General features: G+C 49.9%; 2 long non-coding RNA genes across 3 annotated transcripts; one reads left to right on the forward strand and one right to left on the reverse strand.

Moving 5' to 3' along the window:
- Positions 1 to 13,718: 13,718 nt before the first annotated feature.
- Positions 13,719 to 15,254, reverse strand: LOC311580967. The gene is made up of 3 exons (XR_014773618.1): positions 15,181 to 15,254; positions 14,804 to 14,902; positions 13,719 to 14,603 (listed from the first exon to the last, which is right to left on the reverse strand). It is a non-coding gene; the product is annotated as an uncharacterized lncRNA (long non-coding RNA).
- A 171-nt stretch (positions 15,255 to 15,425) lies between these two features.
- Positions 15,426 to 19,410, forward strand: LOC311580663. 2 transcript variants are annotated; one of them, XR_014773548.1, is made up of 4 exons: positions 15,426 to 15,573; positions 15,706 to 16,121; positions 16,433 to 17,928; positions 18,763 to 19,410. It is a non-coding gene; the product is annotated as an uncharacterized lncRNA (long non-coding RNA). The 2 variants fall into 2 exon arrangements; XR_014773547.1 differs by having other exon boundaries at positions 15,426 to 16,121.
- Positions 19,411 to 20,229: the final 819 nt, after the last annotated feature.

Genomic DNA, 20,229 nt, shown 5'->3' on the forward strand with positions numbered 1-20,229 from the left:
ACCTGTACACACACACACACACACACACACACACACACCACAGTGTGGTGGTCTCATAAGCTCAGGTCCAGCCCCGCCCCTCTCCATTTCCCAAGTGCCTCAAAGTAACCAGACCTCCCTCCTCTGCCATGTTCTTCCTCCATACTATACTACTGAGAAGACAGGCCCGAAGCATCAGGACCAAGTCACCGTGGACTGAAATCTTTGGAACCAAAATCCAAAATAAGCCTTCCCCTCCTTTTAAGTTAATTATCTCGGGTAATTTGCCATAGTAATGGAAAGCTAACAGGTGTGCAAGAAGAAGAAGAAGAAGACAAGCAAGGCCATTGCAGGTGCACGTCTATAATCCCAGGACTCGACAGAATGAGGCAGGAGGATGACAAAGTTGGGGCCAGCCTGAGTTTGCATGGTGGTTGATATCCAAATACCAAAAAACAGACAAAGAAGAATGTAAACATGATTTTAATGTAGCTTAAACAACAGGAAACTTAGGTGTCAGAAGAGACAGCAGCATCCCTCTGAGCAGCACAGAAGGGGGTGTCCACTGTCCTCAGCGAGGCTCTTGTCACAGGCTAGTTCCAGTGTCTTTCAGGAGGATTAGCTCCTGTGTGCTGAGTCTTCACTGGTTCCTTGATTTTTTGTTTTGTTTGGTTTGGTTTTTTTGTTGTTGTTGTTGTTTTCGAGACAGGGTTTCTCTGTGTAGCCTTGGCTGTCCTGGACCTGCTTTGTAGACCAGGCTGGCCTCGAACTCAAATCGATCCACCTGCCTCTGCCTCCCAAGTGCTGGGATTATAGGCATGTGCCACCGCGCCCAGCTGGTTCCTTGATATTTTAATTCCTTGTTAATTTCACGTGTCTTCTGATCTCGGTCACCCCTCAAGCTTAACCCAACCCACTGAAGCCCCACACTGGTTCCCACCTGTGAATTGTCACTCACTGTACCAACCAGCAACTATGCTTAGAGTCTCCCCAAAACTTGGGCAGCAATGTTTAGAGAGAGGGGTGTGGCAGTGGCTTTAATGACTATCAATAGGAGAGGTTGTGGTGACACATGGCCTTTAATCTCAGCACTGGGGAGACAGAGGCAGGCTGACCTCCGTGAGTTCAAAATCAGCCTGGTCTATATAGCAAGTTCCAGAACAAAAACAAACCAGGCGTGGTGGTGCATACCTTTAACCACAGCACTCAGGAGGCAGAGGCAGGAGGGTCTCTGAGGTTGAGGCCAGCCTGGTCTGCAAAGGAGTCTAGAACAGACAGGGTTACACAGAGAAATCCTGTCTTGGAAAAAAAAACCCAAAAGGCAGCCGCAATAGGATCACCTCTGTATTGGTAAAATAGCTGTGTCTACACATGGGGGAAGAGGCCCTGGGACCTCAGTGCAGTGTCTTTGAACGTCCTATGAACTTGTTTGAAGTTTGAAGGAGAGGCCTTGCAAGATGGCTCAGCGTAACAGCGCATGCCAACACCTAACAGCCTGAATTCAATTCCCAGGACCCACCTGGTAGAAGAATCTGAGTCCCACAAATTGTCCTATGGCCTCCACACGCATGTTGTGGCATGTGTACATCAATAAGCAAATATACTAAATTGCTTTTTAAAAAATAAAGTTTATAAGGGAAAGTGGGGATTTGGCTTGTTGTTGGGGTTTTGTTGTTGTTGTTTGTTTGTTTTTTTCTGAGACAGGCTTTCTTTACGTTAGCCTTGGCTATGCTGGATAGCCTTGGCTATCACTTTGTAGACCAGGCTGGCCTCAAATTCACGGGTATCTGTCTGCCTCTGACCCCGCGAGTGCTAGGATCAAAAGCATGCACCACCACACCACACCCAGCTTAGCTTGTTTCTTTTTGACTCTTAGAAAGTCAGCTGTTATGAATCATTATTTATGGGGTTTTATGCAGACACAAATGCTTATTTTCTGGCAGACATGTGAACAACCTCAAGGAACTGTCTTGTGTCTGTATACTCCACTATTGAAACGTGACTCCGGTTCACTGGATCAGATGGCTGAGCCATTTGACTTCTCCGAGAGTTCGTAGTTGGCTGGGTTGGTAAGTACTTGTTGCGGTAGGACATGGGCACTCGCCTTTAATCCAGACATTCTGAAGGCAGAAACAGGCGAATCACCCAGAAATCAAGACCAGCCTGATCTACATATCGATTTCCAGGCCAGCCAGAGTACACAGTGAGACCTATCTTTTTTTTAAGCTGCTTACTGGAGGTAGCGACACTGGTGTTAGGCGGACATAGTTTTAGGATGCTCTGCACTCGAATCTTCACAGAATTTTCACATCTTTCCTGAGACACCTGTTTGGACGGCTAGAAAGAAACCTGACCGTGGCAATGTCATTCGTGACCACTGGGAGGCAGCAGAGGACGGAGAATGGTTCCCAGCTCCGCTCTGGAGACGATGACAAACCGGGATCTCTGGACCTTACAATTAAAGGAAGGGGCAGGGAGGTTGTCTCATCGGCTCGCTTCCTTCTAGGTTACAGAGGCGCCCCCGCCCATCCTCTCACCAAGCATGTTGCGTGTCAGAACTGAATTTCCGTGAGTTACTACAATACCAAACACCTGGCACCTGGCGGGAAACCACAATCCTGTTTCTGCGCCCCCTGCCGCCCTGGCACAGCTCTGCATCTGGTACGGACTCCGGGTGCACTGTAACTTTGTGGCCTCTAGGGGGCGGTGTGGGACCACCTGCTGGCTTCGAGCATGCAGTCCTCTGAAAGCCATAGAGCTGGAGCTGCACAGCCTGGATGTCTTCTTACCAGAGTGCACGCACACACAAGGACACACACATCCACACACACACACATGTACACACACACACATGCATACGCAGAAGCACACAGACACGCAAACACATGACTGGGGGAGCGCACACACAGGCTCACACAGATACGCCCACATATAACACACACACAGAAGCACACAGACAGACAGACACACACCCCACTGTCTCCACAGCCAGCAACAGGCAGGAGTTACAGGGTATAAACAGCAGCCACCCTCAGAATAGGGGTCCTGGCGTCTTTACTAGCCATATTCTGAGTCCAGTTCAGGACTATTTTTCAAAATGTAATGTGGGTGGTGCAGGATGTCTCCCGGGTTAAGTGTTCAATATTCTAGTTTGAAACTCATTAGTCTGAAAAATCAAAATAATTTAGCTAAATCCCCTTAGTTTTAAAAGGCTATAAATCAGATTGCATCATTCCGTCTCACCTGACTCACAATCCAAGGCCTCCCAGCAGGGCCTACAAAACTCCACACCATCACCCGGCCAGCCTGACCTTCTACTGACCTCCGTCCCAACTCTCCCCTCAGCTTCAAGTCAACCCCCTCCCACATGTGACGCTGCATTTGGGGGTCCTCTCTGCCATCGTAACTGTCCCTCCAGGTGTCCTCGTGGGCCACCATCCCTTATTTCACGATGGCCTCTCCTAGCCAAGCTTTATCTCTCTCACAGCAAGAAGATCCCCAACCTCATACTACACGCCACTCCCTGCTCTTGTCTGCCTGACTGCTTGGTCTTTCCACCCCCAGAAAAGTAGAAGCACCCTAAAGCCCAGCATTTTATCTTTTCATTGGCGAACATTTGAAAGAAATTCACTAAATGGCTGCTGAGTGACTGTGTGACCTAGCAAAGGATTCTGCTAGTGCCTGCCCTTTGCATGGCGAGCGTGGCTGTACCCGCTGTGTGAGGTTTCAGCAGAGGGTTTTATTGTCAGTAGTGGAGAAGAGACGGAGTCTGATGCAGACTCAGGCCTAGACGGAAGGGAAAGTGCCATCATCAGCCCTACTCAGCCATTTATTCGTTTTTGGGTGTCACAGGTGTAGGAGAGTGGAAGTTTCATCCACTCCCACCCCCCACCCCCCCACCTCCCCACCCCCCCCCACCCCCCCCACCCCCCCACCCCCGCCTCTGGCTTCCAGGGAGCAAGAGTAGCCTGGAAATGTCCTGCCTTCTCCAGCTCCAAGCGAGACCCTCCATTGAATCACCTGCCTGAAGGAGCAACGCCTTTTCTCATGACTCCCAGAAGGCAGAGATGGAGGGGACCCAGGGCAACAGGAACCAACTTACCCAGGGGAGGTGAGGAGGCTGACTTGCACAGGCTGACAGGGCTAGAGTTGTGAGGCAGGGGAGTTGGCAGTGGCCAGCAGCCTCCCCAAGGATTCACTGAGATACCCCCAGGGAGCCCTCCTTCCTGCCCCCTCCTTTGTGCCCGGGAGTAACAAGCGAGCAATTCCAAGAGCTACCAGAGCTGAGAGTGCACAAGGGCAGTTACATACTCCAGGGGAGGCTGGGGGGTAGGAGTTTCACGAATTACACAAAGAGTGCTTAGACAGAACAGTTTAAATGGAGGGGAGGGGGTGGGTGACTTATACACCAGCACTTGAGGACACAGAGGTGGGTGAATCTCTGTGAGTTCCAGGCTAGCCTGTCTACATAAAGTTCTAGGACACACAGGGCTACCAAGTAAGAACTTGGAGGGAGGAGGGGGGAGGGGGGAATCGGAGACACAGAGACCTAGAGACAGAGCGAGTGTGTATATTAAGGGTGGGGAGATGCTGAGGACCCCCGTCTTGTGGGGTTCTGGTCACAGGACTGTGCAGGATGTAAGAGCCTTAAGCCTACTCTCTCTTCTGGGAGAGTCTAACAATGAACTTTTTCTCCCCTTCCTTCCCCTCCCCCCTCCCATCTCTGAAATCCATCTCTACCCCCACCCTCCCGTATTCATATTCTCTCTCTCTCTCTCTCTCTCTCTCTCTCTCTCTCTCTCTCTCTCTCTCTCTCTCTCTCTCTCTCTCTCTCTCTCCTCTCTGTGCAGTCTCCAGGGACTGTCTCTCACATCCACTCTCCTTTCCTCCTTGATTTATGCTGCAGAGTGGAACGACCTTCCCTGACCTCATTTTCAAGTCGGTGCGAACACACCCTGAGCCCGCTCTGCACATTCCAGAGGAGGAAGCTCGCACACCACACTCACGCACTCACACCCTCAAACCGCGATGCACACGGAAGACTCGGACTTCTGGACCCTGCTCCGGCCTTGAGCTCACTCCAGATCTAAGATCTTAACGGACCCTGTAACGGGCCCGCTCAAAGAATAGAACCTCATTAGCATCTTGCTTTGAATATCATTTGCATTTTATTCATCTCCTGTCAAAACGCTCAGAACTCTTCCTCAGCCCTCGCTTTTTTCCCCAACAGCTTGAGAGTTCTGCGGGGCCCCCATCTCAAGCCGTTTCCCTAAGGGCCCCCCCCACCCTTGTCTCTTCCTCCACACCTTCCATCCTTGCGTGGCCAGCGCCCCCACCAAAAGTGCTAATCTCCAGACGTCTCGGCAAGCTCCAGGCTCTGCCCTAAGAATGCTATTACAACATCCACGGCGCAAAGCACTACGCGAGAGCCCTTTGAACGAGGAGGAAACTGAGTCACAGAGGTGCTTTGTCCTCCAGGTGTTAGAATTGAAAAAGAAACTTTTAAAAAGCAGGTCGCCAAAATCAAAAGTCTTCGCCACTTGGCTGCCCGGCCTCGTGCAAGGTCAATATAAGACAAGCGCGGCAGAAGGTCTGTTTGCCTACAAGGAACAAAGTCACCCTCTGGTCAACCACGACCCCTCCCCACAGCCCGGCCGCTGAGGGGCCGGGGCGGGGCAGAGCCCATTCCCAACTCCCCCTTGTCGCCCGGCTGGCCCCAGTCCCGACCCCTTTCCCAAGCGCAAGATCGGCTGGGTCCGGTCGCCTTGCTCATGGGGTCGTCTGTCCGCACTGGCTAGTTAAGAAAAATAAACACCGTTCTAAACCAAGGCCATTCCTTTCAAGCCGAGCCCCGCCGCCTGCCAGAGAAATGCAAACAGCGGGGGGGAACGGCCCCAGCCAGCCCCTGCCCCCGCGTGCTAGCTGCGGGTGGGAGGGCCGGGCCGGGTAACCTGAGCCTCCGCGCCGGCTCCCCGCGAGCTGCCCTCCGCCTGCCCCTTCGCCCCTGACCCCGCCGGAGACGCTCCCGCCCTCCTCGGCGCCCCCCACCCCACCAGCACAGGACCTAGGCCAGCATAGTTAGGCTCCCGGAGCTGCCCTCTTCCCCCCTCACCCCCCAGCGCGTTCAGCACAGGGGAGCCCCCATCATGATAAGTCACCCTGGGGGACTCCCTCAGCCTTGCGACCACATGGCTCCCATCAACAGCACTCTCCTGCTGTGACCGCGCACCAAGTCTCAGTGCTAGGGTCAATAAACGCCTAAAGACAGAGGGGCACATTGGAAAGGTGATAGGAAGCCTAACCAAGGTCGGGGACCGCTTTCTACACGTGTTCCCGCAATGGAGAAGGACAGCGAGGTGGGCCACGGGAAAAGGCTTAACCTGGCACAAGGGCATCAGGGAACCAGGGCAAAGGGTTAGCATATATAATAAAGAAGGCATATTCAACCAGCATCAACGAGGCTCGAGGCCAGGCTCGCTTTGGGGGTGGTTTATTCACGATCTTCAAAAACGTGCGGTTCGAGCCACCAGGGGGAGGATATCCCCCGGCCGCTCCGAACCCCGCTGGGAGGAAGGAAACACAGCCACCAAGGACGCGACAGCGCCACCCTCTCTTGTATTTCTGTTGGAATGGTTCTAGAGAGGCCAGCGACTGCGTGTGCGTGAGCGCTGCGGGAAAAGAGTTGAGAACCTAGAATCTTGACAGGATGGAGTCACCTACTCCAGAAGTTGCGCTGCGTGGACCTAGCGACCTTGCCTGTCGCAGAGGCACCTTGGGACTCTCCCCCACGCCCTCACTTTCCTCAGGGCTACGGAGGGAAGTCTCCAGGCCCAGAGGATAGATAGGGAGGGTCGGCGGTGCGTCCGCATCCTTCGAATTCCTTCTCAGCGAAGGTGGGCCGAGCTGACTGCAGAGAGAAAACTTGGGTGTAAAACTCCTGACAGTCTGTACCTGGCATTACCATCTGTCCTAAGTACTGTCTCCCTACAGGGGCTTTCTCCTCTCACAGTTTCTAGATAGCCAAGCGCTATCCCGGCATATTGAGCGCACAGGAGTTCTCGCACATTTCGGGGTTCCTTTCCTGGTGGTCCGCGCACCTGCCTTACGTTAAGGGGCACATCTCGCTTGCTGCCGAGACTCAGGTTCCTCGACAGTCCCAAGTCTCGACTTTTCCGTAGTCTCTGGAACTGAACGTCAATCAATACTCGTTAAGTGTGCGAGCCACTCGCTTGCGGGCACACACCTTCCCGCACATGTGCCCAGCACCGTAGAGGTTCCCTTCTTTGCATTGTGGTTAAGGGAGCAGATGTGAGCCGGGAAGAATTCTCGTGTCCTACCTAGGGAGTTTTTTTTTCCTACTGGTGTAATGAAGCTGGGGAGGTGGGGAGCAAACATCTCTTCCAGAGTCGGGGATCTCTCTAGCTTCCTAAGTTGGTTCCTTTCAGTGGCGCCTGACGCCGCCGAGCAGTCCCATCAAAAAGAATCCATTTATTTCGGATCAAAAGCGCCACTTTGGACGCGGGCAATAAATCTGTGCCCCTCAAGTCTTGCCGACCTCCACTCCTCCTGGACCCTGCGGTGTAGACGCCCTTAAAAAGAGCCCCTGGTGAGATCAGGTTTGAAACTCCACCTTGGGGTTCCGGGTCCAGCAGCGTGATTTTTTTTTTTTTTAGCGGTCAGATCCTCTCGATGCCTCTCCTCCAAGTCCGGTTTCCCTTTCTGTCACCCAGCCCCCTGCCCTCGCGCTCAATCCCCAAGCGAGGACGTCGCTGACAGTTAAATTGCAATGTAGGCCGGGCTGGGGGTTGAAAAGGGACCGCGTGTCTTTAACGGGGCCGTGCAGACAAAGCGTCTATCGGAGCAAGAGAAGCCGGGCGCAGCCTCGCACAGACCTGTCAGCGTGTCTCCCGCGCTTGGGAGAGAGTTTGCGAAGTCATAATTATATCTCTTAACCTGTCTTGCTCTCTGTAGAAGAAGGTCCCATTATATTGAAATGAGATTATTAGCCATCAAATACTTTCTTTCTCAGGAGTTTTTTTTTTTTTTTCCTTAATTCAAATACCTTAACGACTTGGCAATTGCATTTTCATCAGATTTAGTTGGCGCCCCAGCCTGGTGCGGGAGCCAGAGCAGGAAAGCAGCTAGGTGGGGAAAGATTGGGGGGGGGGTCCGCCAAGAAAAGCAACCCTCCTACATCCTTTCCTAGGTCTATTCCACCGGGCGGGGACATCTGGGCCCAGAGAGAGGACAGTGAGATAAGAGAAATTGTGCAGACGGGGGCACGTCTTCCATCTCACCCAGTCCGCAGGCTCCAATCATTTCTTTACAAACGAATTGGGATTTTCGCTAGGGCCGGACCTAGAGGCCAGGACACAGACCAGGCAGCGGAAATTTGATGCCTGCCAGGATAGGTGTGGGGTTTAGGGCACCAGGTGAGGACTAAGGCTGGAGCTGGGTTCGCCTGGGCTTGGCTGTTTCCTCCCGAGCCTGGCTCAACGCTCCAGCCGGTTTCCCCGTCGATGGAATTTCAGTGTGTAATAGGGGAGTTTCCCGGCCCCCCCTACGCCCAAGGTCTGTCTGGTTTTACCAAAGATTGTGAGCCCCTTGAGGGAAAAAGCCCATCTTGTTTCCAGACCCTGGAACCCGTGTCCCTACTGCCAACAGAGCGAACCACCCCTCCCTGGGCTGGGGGCCCGCAGGAGGATGTGAGGTGGAAGATTTTTCCAGACGGTAATTGTAAAGCCCCGGTTTTGTCTTCTGGTGGGAGGGGGGGGACCAGTTTTCCTTGGCTGCAACCCAGACTCAAGGAAAAACTTGGGGTGGGGGGGGGCGCGGGCCAGGGTGAGACAGCCACCAGCTCTACCTCCCCCACTGCTCCACACTCAGCACTGCTTTGCGTTCTTTGGTGCTGGCATTCCCGACCAGCTCCAAATGGCACAGGACCATTTTCTCCATCAACACCATCTCTCTCTCTTCATTAAGGAGAGCTTAGAATCATAAATTTGTCTTCCGGGCCAGGTGAAGAGCCCCACCGCCTTTTAGGGAGTGGCCTCCCAGGTCTCTGAACCTCCAAGATCTCTCTCCCAATGATTTCCTTAATCTTTGACATCATTTTTCCTGTAATGAAAATTCATAGGTCAGGCATGACGATCTGGAAGATTCTAGGGAAGAGTGAAGCAATCCTCTGTCTCTTTAGGAGGAGGGGAAGTGGTCACCAACTGGTAGCTTTAAAAGCTTCCAGATGTACAGATACACAAACTCACAGTGTATGTGTGTGTGTGCTTGTGCACATTTGAGCAAGGCCTGAGGAATCAATGAATCAATAGATGCCCTGAACTAGAGTTCCAGGCAGTTGTGAGCTGCTGCTTCGGTGCTAGGAATCGAACCAAGCTCCTCTGGAAGGGCAGCCAGCACTCTTAGCTACGACACCACATACAGCAAGAAGAAACGTCTGCTGTGCTGAGGTCTGACATCTCCAAGAGCTTGGTCTGACAGGATCCAACACCTCCTGAGAGCTCTACTGTTGGTGTTCAGGAGGGTAGGGGAGGAAGGGGCTGTGGCTGTTGATTTAAATTATCTAAGAGGGGGAAACAGGGCAGGGCAGGGAAGTTTTAAGGCATTGACACTGAACTTGACAATGCCATTCTGTAAGGCACATATAATCCCCATCCTATAGACAAGGTTTGGTAGCCACTATAGTTTCAAAAAGGGGGTGCAGTGCTGCATTAGTTAACCAGGTCCCCGGGCCCAAATGCTATATGGAAAAGAAGGAATGGAAGCAAAGTAAGAGCCAGAGGCTCCTTACACCAGAAAGGGGAGCCGACCCCTGCAGTGGGGGCCCTCGCTGCTGAGTGTGACTATTTAAATCTCATCCCCCCCCCCCGGACTCAGGTGGTAGAAGGAGAAAACCAGTTCCCAGAGGTTGTCCTCTGACCTCCGACCTCTGACCTCCACATGCTCACCATGGTGCACACACACACCTATGTGCACACATGCACACAGACACATACGCTCAGCATAAAAGACAAGACATGGGTGCACACCTGTAACCCCAGCACACAGGAGGCAGAGGCAGACAAATTTCTGTGAGTTCAAGGCCAGCCTGGTCTACGAAGTGAGTGCAGGACAGGCAAGGCTACACAGAGAAACCCTGCCTCGAAAAACAAAAATAACAAAAGCAAAAAAGACAAAACATGGAACAAGGCCTGAAGAAATGATGCCATGGTTAAAAGTACCTACTGTTCCTGCAAAGAACTCAGGCTCGGTTTCCTACACCCACATCAGATAGCTCATAACTGCCCTTTACCTCCAGTTCTAGGCGACCTGATGCCCTCTTCTGGCCTCTGCCGGTACCTGCATGAATATGGTGAACATCGACAGAAGCATGTGCACACACAACCATACATAATAAAATTTAAAAACCATTTACAAAGATAAAACCATACACAACAGTACCAGATACTTACTGAGCACCTACTATGTGCTGCTTTCTCGTCATAGTCTCCCTTTCACAGGAAGTTTTAAGATAGGGGAAACTCCTTGTTTGGCTGGACAGAAGGCTTGGCACTTAAGGGTGCTTGCTTCTCCTCCAGAGAGTCTGAGATGGCTTCAAAGCAGCCTTGTCTGGGTGGCTCACAACTACCTGCAACTCCAGTTTCAGAGGATCTAACACATGGGCCCAATGCATGCCCACACCCCTCTACACACACATACACATATACACACACACACATATACCACCACACACATTCTACACACGCGCAAAACCCCCACACATACATACACATACATACCCTACACACAGAGACCCATATACATATATCCTGCACCTACACACAATTTGCACATACTCTACACATACACACCTATACAGGCCCCCACGTATACCCCACTCATATATACACACACACCTACAACACTTACACATAACTAAAAACAAAATACACTTTTGAAAAACATTTCAAAATGTAGGTCAGCCTCTGTGACACGTGCCTAGACTCCCAGCATGTATGTATCAAAGGCAAGGGGTTTCAAGTTCAAGGCCAGCCTGAGCTACATACACAATGAGATGTCTCCAAAACTAAAGATTTCAACTGAACAGGGGGGAGGGGCACAAACATTCAAATGCCAACAAGCGAATTAAGAGGAACCTGGTAAAGGATTGATTTTTCAAATATTTACTTTTCTTTACCTCGTGTATATGAATGTTTTACATGTATGACTGTGTGCCATGTACTTTCTCCTGGTGGCTGAAGATGCCAAAGGAAGGCATTGGATTCCCCGGAACTGGAGTTCCAGACAGTTGGGAAATACCACGTGGGCTCTAAGAACTAAAGCCAGGGTCCTCTTGCAAGAGCGGAGAATGTTAACCACTGAGCAGTCTCTCAACCCCCACCCCCACCACCCCCAAAGGAAGATATTTAAAATGAGGAGAAAATGTTATAGCCCAGGGGGGCTCACAGAGATTGAACCACACCACCCAAAGGACATGCATGGACTGGTTGTAGGCCCCCTGCACATACATGGCAGATGCACAGCGTGGTCTTCATGTGGGTTCCCCAGCAACTGGAGCAGGGTTGGGGAGGGGCTTCTCTGACTCTGTTGCCTGCCTTTGGATCCCATCCCCCTAAGTGGGCTGTCTGGCCTCAATAGGAGAAGATGCACCCAGACCTACAGGGACTTAATGTGCCAGGGCGGGTTGGTACCCATGGGGGACTTCCTCCTTCTCTGATGATGAGGAGGAGAGGGGAGAATCTGGGAGAGGCATGTGATGGGGGATGGGGAGGCTGGAAGGAGGGAGACTGTCATCAGGATGTAAAGTGAATAAATAAATTAATGGAAAAAAAAGGAAATTGAAAGGATGTTTGATGTTATATAGCATTGTGATCATTGTGAAGCATATCAGTGCATACTCTAAAAGTCGCCAAAGTGTATACTTTAAATAAAGGTAAAGTTACAGCATAGGAATTTCAGCTTAATAATGGGTGCTTAATTTCAAAAAGTGTGGGGCTGGAGAGGCGGCTCAGTGATTAAGAGCACCTTCTGCTTTTCCAAAGGACAAGGGTTTGAGTCCCAGCACCCACATAGCGGCTCACGAGTTTCTATGTCCAATTCCAGGAAATCCTCTTCTATTCTTGGCAGGTCTGTGTATGTATAGTGCAGAGGCACACATGCAGATTAAACACACCCACACATATAATAATAATAATAATAATAATAATAATAATAATAATAATAATAACAATAAACACATTTTAAAGGAAAAGTGAAGGACTGATGGTGCTGGGATTTTCCCTGTAAAACACAGAGCAATGTTTAGAAAATTCCCCACAAAATGCAGTGTTCAGGACAGCAAGTACGAAAACTTGAGTTCAGATCCCCAGCACCCATGTAAAGCCAGACACAGTAGTAGGCCTCAGTAGTCCCAGTGCCCCTACCGTGAGGGGAGAAGTAGGAACAGGAGATCCTCCAGAAGCTCAGGGGCCAGCCTGGGGTACCTAGGGGAGAAGTGGGAACAGGAGACCCTCCTGAAGCTCAGGGGCCAGCCTGGGGTACCTAGGGGAGAGGTGGGAACAAGAGATCCTCCTGAAGCTCAGGGGCCAGCCTGGGGTACCTAGGGGAGAGGTGGGAACAGGAGATCCTCCTGAAGCTCAGGGGCCAGCCTGGGGTACCTAGTGGTGAACAAGAGACCCTGTCTTGAACAACACGGAAGCTGAAACCTGACACGCAAGGTTGTCCTCTGACCTCATCACACATGGAATAAAGCATGGTAACACCTGTACACAACACAAAAGTTTAATTTACAGTAGCAGCATAAATATAAAAAGCATATATCTGTATACACACACACACACACACACACACATATATATATATATCATAACTCATTGCATTTATCTGATGGAGCGGGACTTTTGCAATTATATGGGACAAAACAAGCCAGACTCAAATGACAAATGTGTTGTGTTCTCACTCATATGCAGAATCTCTGTGCGTATGTGTACATGTATGTGGAAGCGTTATCAGGAGTTCAAGGTCAATCCTCAGCCACATAAGTCCTCGGCCTGCCTGGGCTACATAAAGCCCTGTTTCAAAACAAAAGAGGAAGTGGTGGTGGGGGTGGTGACAAACTTAAAACTTTTACACTGAAATAGTAAAACAGCAAGAAAATTGAAAGGTCTCAGTCCGTCAGTCCCCATTCCTGTTATTTTAGGTCCCAAGGCGTCCTCTCAGGAAGGGACACATCAGCCCACAGGAAAGGGAGTCGCCATGTCACAGGGAGGGCGACTCATGCCTTTACGTCACTTCTCTGTACACGTCCACGGTCAGCACACTCCCAGCAGAACCCTAGTACGTTTGTGTAAAGGGAACTGGTGCACACCTCACTCCGTGTCCTACTGGAACCTGGACACTACAGAAACTTTACTCCACTGTGGACAGAGTGGGCAGCTGTGACAGAAGATGCATGCCTGTGATTCCAGCCATCAAGGGGTGAGAGGAAAAAGATCATGGCCAGCCTGTTACACACAAGATGCAGCCCTGTCTCAAGCAGGCAGCGGCTAGAAAGCGGCGTGCTGCTCTTGCCAAGGATTTGGGTTGAATTCGAAGCTCACAACTTCCTTTAATTCCACTTCTAGGGTATGTGGCATCCTCTCAGGCCTCCACAGGCACCTTCCAAACACGCACACACACAACAGAGAGAGAGAGAGAGAGAGAGAGAGAGAGAGAGAGAGAGAGAGAGAGAGAGAATTTGAAAGACACATTGGACTACATTATTCTGGAAGTCCCAACTAGGTTTGCAATGATATAAATATATTCTTGGTTAAGCCGAGCATGGTGGCGCATGCCTTTAATCCCAGCACTCGGGAGGCAGAGGCAGGCGGATCACTGTGAGTTTGAGGCCAGCCAGGTCTACAAAGCAAGTCCAGGACAGCCTGTCCTGGCTACACAGAGAGACCCTGTCTCAAAAAACAAAAAAATAAAAAATAAAAAATAAAATAAAAGTAAAATAATATATTCTTGGTTAAAATAGATAAGTTTTACATGTTTACAGTAGACACAGAAAAATCATAATCAATTGAGTAAACATTCATTTCAGTAAAGGTGGCATCGAGGAGGATTTGGTATCTTCTACAAATGATATCACTGCAGATCCTGCCCTGGGGATGTGAATCCCCTCGATGTGCATAAGGGTGCTCAGAGTTTGCTGTGGCAAAGGTTTGGGGAGTGGATCGATAAAGCCCTTGGGCCACACACTCATGGGCACCAGCTGACGCAGAGGTACCGGATCACAGCAAGATAGCAGCTGGGACTTGACCTCAGCTTTCAACTTCGGGGAGTTGTTGGAGAGCGGAGCAGGAAAGACCATCACCCTGGAACCCGAAACCGGTGGTTTCCTCTCTGTTGGTAAGCTGGGCGGCGGCACTCGAGAGGTCACGAGTGGGACTGGATCTGGCCTGGGGTGGAGGATCGCTTTTGTCCGCAAGCTGCATCCACACAGGCAGACCTTGGAGGCGTGCTCCGTGGAGGGACAGAGCTCATTGCCCGGTGAGTGGGAGTGCTGCGTGCCCTGCATCCCCGGGGTCTGGGTCTTCCACCGCAATCCCTTGTAGAGCCGGGCTTTCCTTTAAAAAGGAATGAGCAAAGGAATGAATGACTTAATGAACACATACATAAATAGAGAGATAATAGATAGTAGATGAGAGAGGAAGGGAAGGAGGGGAAGGGAGAGGGAGGGAGGGAAGGGAGGGAGGAAGAGAAGCCAGAATAGTTAGACAGAAGTCTGGGGAAAAGACAAAAAGATCCCCACACAGGACATCCCAACCTGACTTCCAACTCATTCTCGGTCTTTCCCAAGGACATTTTCTTCTTTCTGCAATGAAGAGAGAGGCAGATTCTACACCAAGGTATATGGCTTGGTTTTCTGTACGAAGAGAAGAGAGAAATTGAAGGCTTGGAGGAGTTGGTTAAAACAGCACCCATGTCCTAAGGCGTTTCCAGAGAAGGAAGAGGGGGATGCTGCTGCTGACAGAGATGTCCTGTTCCCTAGGGCTGGAGGGTAAAACACCTCCAACATCTGTCCTCCGAACACCTCAAGTGGGAGAGCTAGTCAGCCTCTTTCCAGCATTTCCAGTCTTTGATGGGAACTGTCATGTGACTGAGGTGACATGTGGGGCAGACAAGACATTTCAAGTCTCCTACCTCTAGCACTACCTTTCTAGGTCCATGGAAGAAGTCAAAGTAGGACACATTGTGAAGGGCCCCTCCTCCCCTACTGTGATGTCACTGGTGATGTCATAGATGGGTGTGTTCATAAGCCCTAAGAACCCCTGAGTTACATTACTGAGTCTCCTGGCTTGTGTCTTCCCCCCTCTTTCTTTATTTATTATATATATAATGTTTTATTATATTTATTATATATTATATAATAATATTATATATTATTATATATACACCTGCAGGCCAGAAGAGGGCACCAAATCTCATTGTAGATGGTTGTGAGCCATTATGTGGTTGCTAGGAATTGAACTCAGACCTTTGGAAGAACAGACAGCTGGCTTCTCTCTTGATTCTACAAGGTTCCTGCTTCTCCTGGTAGTAACAGTAACATTTGTCCAGGGAGCATAGACTGAGCGCATGATAAGGGTTGTATTAATACCATGGGGCTAAGTTAACAATCACCTCAAACAGACCGCTTTAACCCTAAATCATCTGTTCTGTTCACAGCTCAAGAGGTCGGAGAGGCCAAAAGTCAAGGTATTGGCAGGATTGGCTGCCTCTACAGGCCCCTGAGGGAAACCCACTCCATCCCTTTCTTCTAGTTGCTAGTGGCAACCAAGGATATGTGACACTCTGCCTGGTGCAGAGTGTCTTATTCGATGGTCTTGTTATTTTATCTTATGTGTGTGTACTTGTGGGACTGTGTGTCACATGTGTGCAGGTGCCCACAACAGAGCCAGAGCCTGGAAGAGGGCACAGGATCCTCTGGAGCTGGACTTCCAGGCCTTTCTGACGTGGCTTCTGGGAACCAAACTCTGGTCCTCCGGAAGGGCAGCAAGGACACTTACCACAGAGCCTTCTCTCCAGCCCATTGATGGTTCATCTTTATTACTCACGGGACACAACCCAGAATTACCCTGGAGGTAGGTTTCTGGCCACTTCAGCGAGGGTTTTCTCAGTTGTGTTTCTTGAAATGGGGACCCGCCCACTGTGGGTGACCATTCCTTAGGAGTTGAGCAAGCCCGCTGCGTGGTACTGCACATGCACGAATTCACTGCGCTCTGCTCCTAACTGTAGATGTAATGGACTGGCTGGTTCAGTGCCTGCCATTTTGACTTCCCCACCATAGGGGATGGGATTTTGGAACTGTGAGCCAAATTAATCCTTTCTCCCTTAAGTGTTATTGTCAGGGTATTTCTTTTCTTTTCTTTTCTTTTCTTTTTTTTAACCACAGCAAATAAATCTCACATATTTGTGGAGATACGGGCAAGTAAACCTGGACAGGTTGCAGATCCAGAAAGTGGTACACAGTCCCAGGCCTCCGGGGCATGGAGAAGGGTCCATCACGGGAATGGATAAGAAGCCACTGCAACGTCGTTCCTGTGGAGAGAGCTGCGATCAGCCACCCCAGCCATCGGGCTGCACCCCCTCAGATCTTTAACCGAGGCCACAGAAGCCACCTCCCAAGGTGACAGAGACATCAATACAGTAGCAGTGATATTGGCGTGTTGGCAGCCTTACCCCTAAGAGCAACAGCCACAGGCATGAATGGGCAAGACGTGGCCAAGGCCCATGGAGAGGAGGGAATGCCAGGCACGTCTTCACGTTGAGACCCAATGGCTCCTGGGAAAGGAAACTTGACGAGGCCACATCTGAGTCCACACAGCGACTCCAACCAGCTAGAGCCGTGGTCATTTTTGTTGACAGACAACCAACTTTAAAGGGGTTTTATTTATTTCATCAGCTTAGGTTTTGAAAAAAATCTGTGTGTGTGGTGTTTGTGCATGTTTGTATGCATGTATGATGTATGCATATGTTTGTATGTGTATATTGATACTCGTATGCCGCAAAGCACACGTAGAGGTCAGAGAACCTTGCGTGTGACCCTTCCCTGTCCATTGTGTTTAAAAGTCTTCTGCTGTTTGCCATTGTGTACTTCAGGCTGGCTAGCTCCTAAGCTGCCAGGGGCTCTCCGGTCTCCACCTCACCGCTTTCCCCAGGCCTGTGGGTGCCTGCTGCTGTGTCTGACTTGACACGGGTGCTGGGGATGCTAACTCAGGTCTTTGTGCTTGCACAGCATGCACTTTGCCCACAGAGCCACCTCCGTTCCTAGTCAACTTTTTTTTTTCAGAGTTGTTTGGGGTTTTACAGTGTTGATCAAAAGTACAATAAATTCTCAGATAACCCACTACATTCCCTGCCCACCCAGCTACACTGACAGCCACTGCTAGCAGTTTCTGGAAGGACCAGAACATCCAGGAACCGATGGACCGGGCTGAGTAAAAGGCTTCATTCCCTGGACTTGTTCTCCAGACATCCCAGCATGGTTTGGGTCCAGGCAAGAGGCACTTTGTCTACAATCAAAGGTTTATTCAAATTATCTTCCATTTGGAAATCTGAAAGAACATAGACTTTGTACTTTGGGTTTTTGGGGGGGTTGTTTGTTGTTTGTTTCGGTTTTGGTTTTTTTGAGACAGGGTTTCTCTATGTTATCTTGGCTGTCCTGGACTCCCTTTGTAGACCAGGATGGCTTCAAATTCACAGCGATTCGCTTGCCTCCCAAGGGTTAGAATTAAAGGCATGCGCCACCACACCTGACTTTTCTTTCTTTCTTTTCTTTTCTTTTTTTTTAAAACAGGATCTCATGTAGCCTAGGATAGCCTGAGACATCCAAGGATGACCTGAAATCCTCATCCTCCTGCCTCGACTTCCCAAGTTCTGGGATTACAGGTGAGTGCACTGACATTGATAGTGATATTCTCTGTGCCTTCACCCACTCTCGTCTTTTTCCTTCTTTTTACTTTTTTGTTGTTTTTCGAGACGGGTTTCTTCGTGTAGCCTTGGCTGCCCTAACACTAGCTCTGTAGAGCAGGCTGGCCTCAAACTCATAGAGATCCACCTGCCTCTACCTTCTGAGTGCTGGGATTAAAGGTGGGTGCCACCACACCCAGCTCTTTCTTTTTAGGCTTATTTATATCAAGGATCTCATATAGTTCAGACTAGTCTATAATTCACTACATAGTCAGGGCTGACCTTGAACTCTTGATTCTCCTGCCTCTACCTCCTGTGTACTAGAGTACAAGAGTACACTTCTTCCAGATGGTGGTGGCGTATGCCTTTAATCCCAGCACTTGGGAGGCAGAAGCAGGCGGATCTCTGTGAGTTCAAGGCCAGCTTGGTCTAAAAAGCCAGTCCAGGACAGCCAGGATAACACAGAGAAAACCTGTTTGGGGGGGGGGGAAGTACACTTCCATTCCCAGCTTCCCCTCTCTCTTTACTTCTTTTTTTTTTTATCATACTTTTTATGTAAATGCCTATTTGCTTGTTTATGTCTGTGCATCAAAATGTGTAGTGCCCACAAATGCCAGAAGAGGGCATCAGATCACCAGGAAGTAGAGTTGCAGATGGTTGTGAGCTGCCATGTGGGTGCTGGGACCTGAACCTTGGTCTTCTGCAAGAGCAGCAACTCTCTTAGCCTCTGGGCCACATTTCTCATCCCCTTGCTCTTTAACTTTGCCAGTTGTTCCACTGAAGCTGGCCTAGTCAACGTCATCTCCTCCACAGGGCCACATCCAGAAACCCATTCCAACCTTCAGAAGCATCTCAGGATGTGTTTCTTCTCGAAACCCTTGGCTCCCGCTGGTTCCTGAGCACCCGACTCCTCCAGCTTTATCTAGCCTCCTTGGCTGGGCCTTCCAGCCTCTAAGATGCTTCTTCTTCCTCCCAACCTCTCTGAAGGATGGCGTCTCCAGCTCTCCATCCTTGGTCTTCCTCTGCTCGCTCTCCACGGGACACATTCAGTGAATATGTTCTTTTTCTGCAGCTACAGATCCAGTGGCTGAAAAGAAGAGATTTATTTTATTTATAATGATTTATTTACTTATTCTCTCACACATCTGGAGGCCAGAAGTCAGAACATCGCATTTCCACATCCCTTGTAGGGCCCTAGGGAGGCTTCCTGGCTTACTCGTCTGGTTGCTGGTGGCTGCCAACTGTCCTTGCTGTTCTCTCGTCTATGGCAGCTTAACTCCTTCTGTCTCTGCCTACATGGCTCTCTTCCTTCTGTGTGTCCACATTCATTCATTAATTCCTTCTCCTTCTCCTCCCATATTTTTTTGTTTTGTTTTGAAACAAGGTCTATGTAGCCCTGACTGTCCTGAAACTCCCTATGTAGAAGAGACTAGGCTGGCCTGAAATTCACAAAGATCTACCTGTCTCTGCCTCCCAAGTGCTGGGATTAAAATTTTATTTGTATTATTTTGTAAGTGTGTGTGTGTGTGTGTGTGTGTGTGTGTGTGTATGTGTGCATACACACACAGATTTGAGTGCAGGTGCACACAAAGGCCAGAAGAGGGTGCCAGGTCCCCTGGAGCTAGAGTTACAGGGATTGTGAGCTGCTCAACAGGAGTTGCCCTTAACCAAATTCTGGTCCTTTGAAAGAACAATAACTGAAGCACTGAGCCATCTCTTCAGCCCCCATTCTTCTTATGAAAACCCCAATTGTGCGATTAGTGTACTTCCTAATCTGTATACTTTGAACATGTTTCCATCTAGGGAAATCCCCACTTTCCAATCATCTCATTCACGGGTAAGGTTAAGTTCTGGAAGAGCCGTCAGTCTGGAAGAGACTACTCAATCCCAGAAAGTGACAGCACTGGGCCTCATAGTGTCAAAGCCCACCTAAACATTCCTGACTCTAAAGTCCTCCGCGGACCTACTTCGCCATACCTCAGTTCACACGCCAAGTGTCTGTGTTTTGCAGGAGTCTTGGTCTTATGGTCAGTCCATTTTTTTTTCCCCAGAGGTAGCATCATGGGCTAAAGATGGCTCAGTGGTTACGAGCACTGGCTGATGTTCCAAAGGACATGAGTTCAATTCCCAGCACCCACATGGATCCAACACCCTCTTCTGGCACCAGACAAATGCATGGTGCACAGATATATATGCAGGAAAAACACCTATAGACATTAAAAACATTTTTTTAATTAAAAAAAAAGTGGGCCAGGTATAGTGGAGCACATTATTAATGTC

This window comes from Acomys minous (assembly GCF_964271855.1).
Source record: "Acomys minous genome assembly, chromosome: 13".
NCBI lineage: Eukaryota > Metazoa > Chordata > Mammalia > Rodentia > Muridae > Acomys > Acomys minous.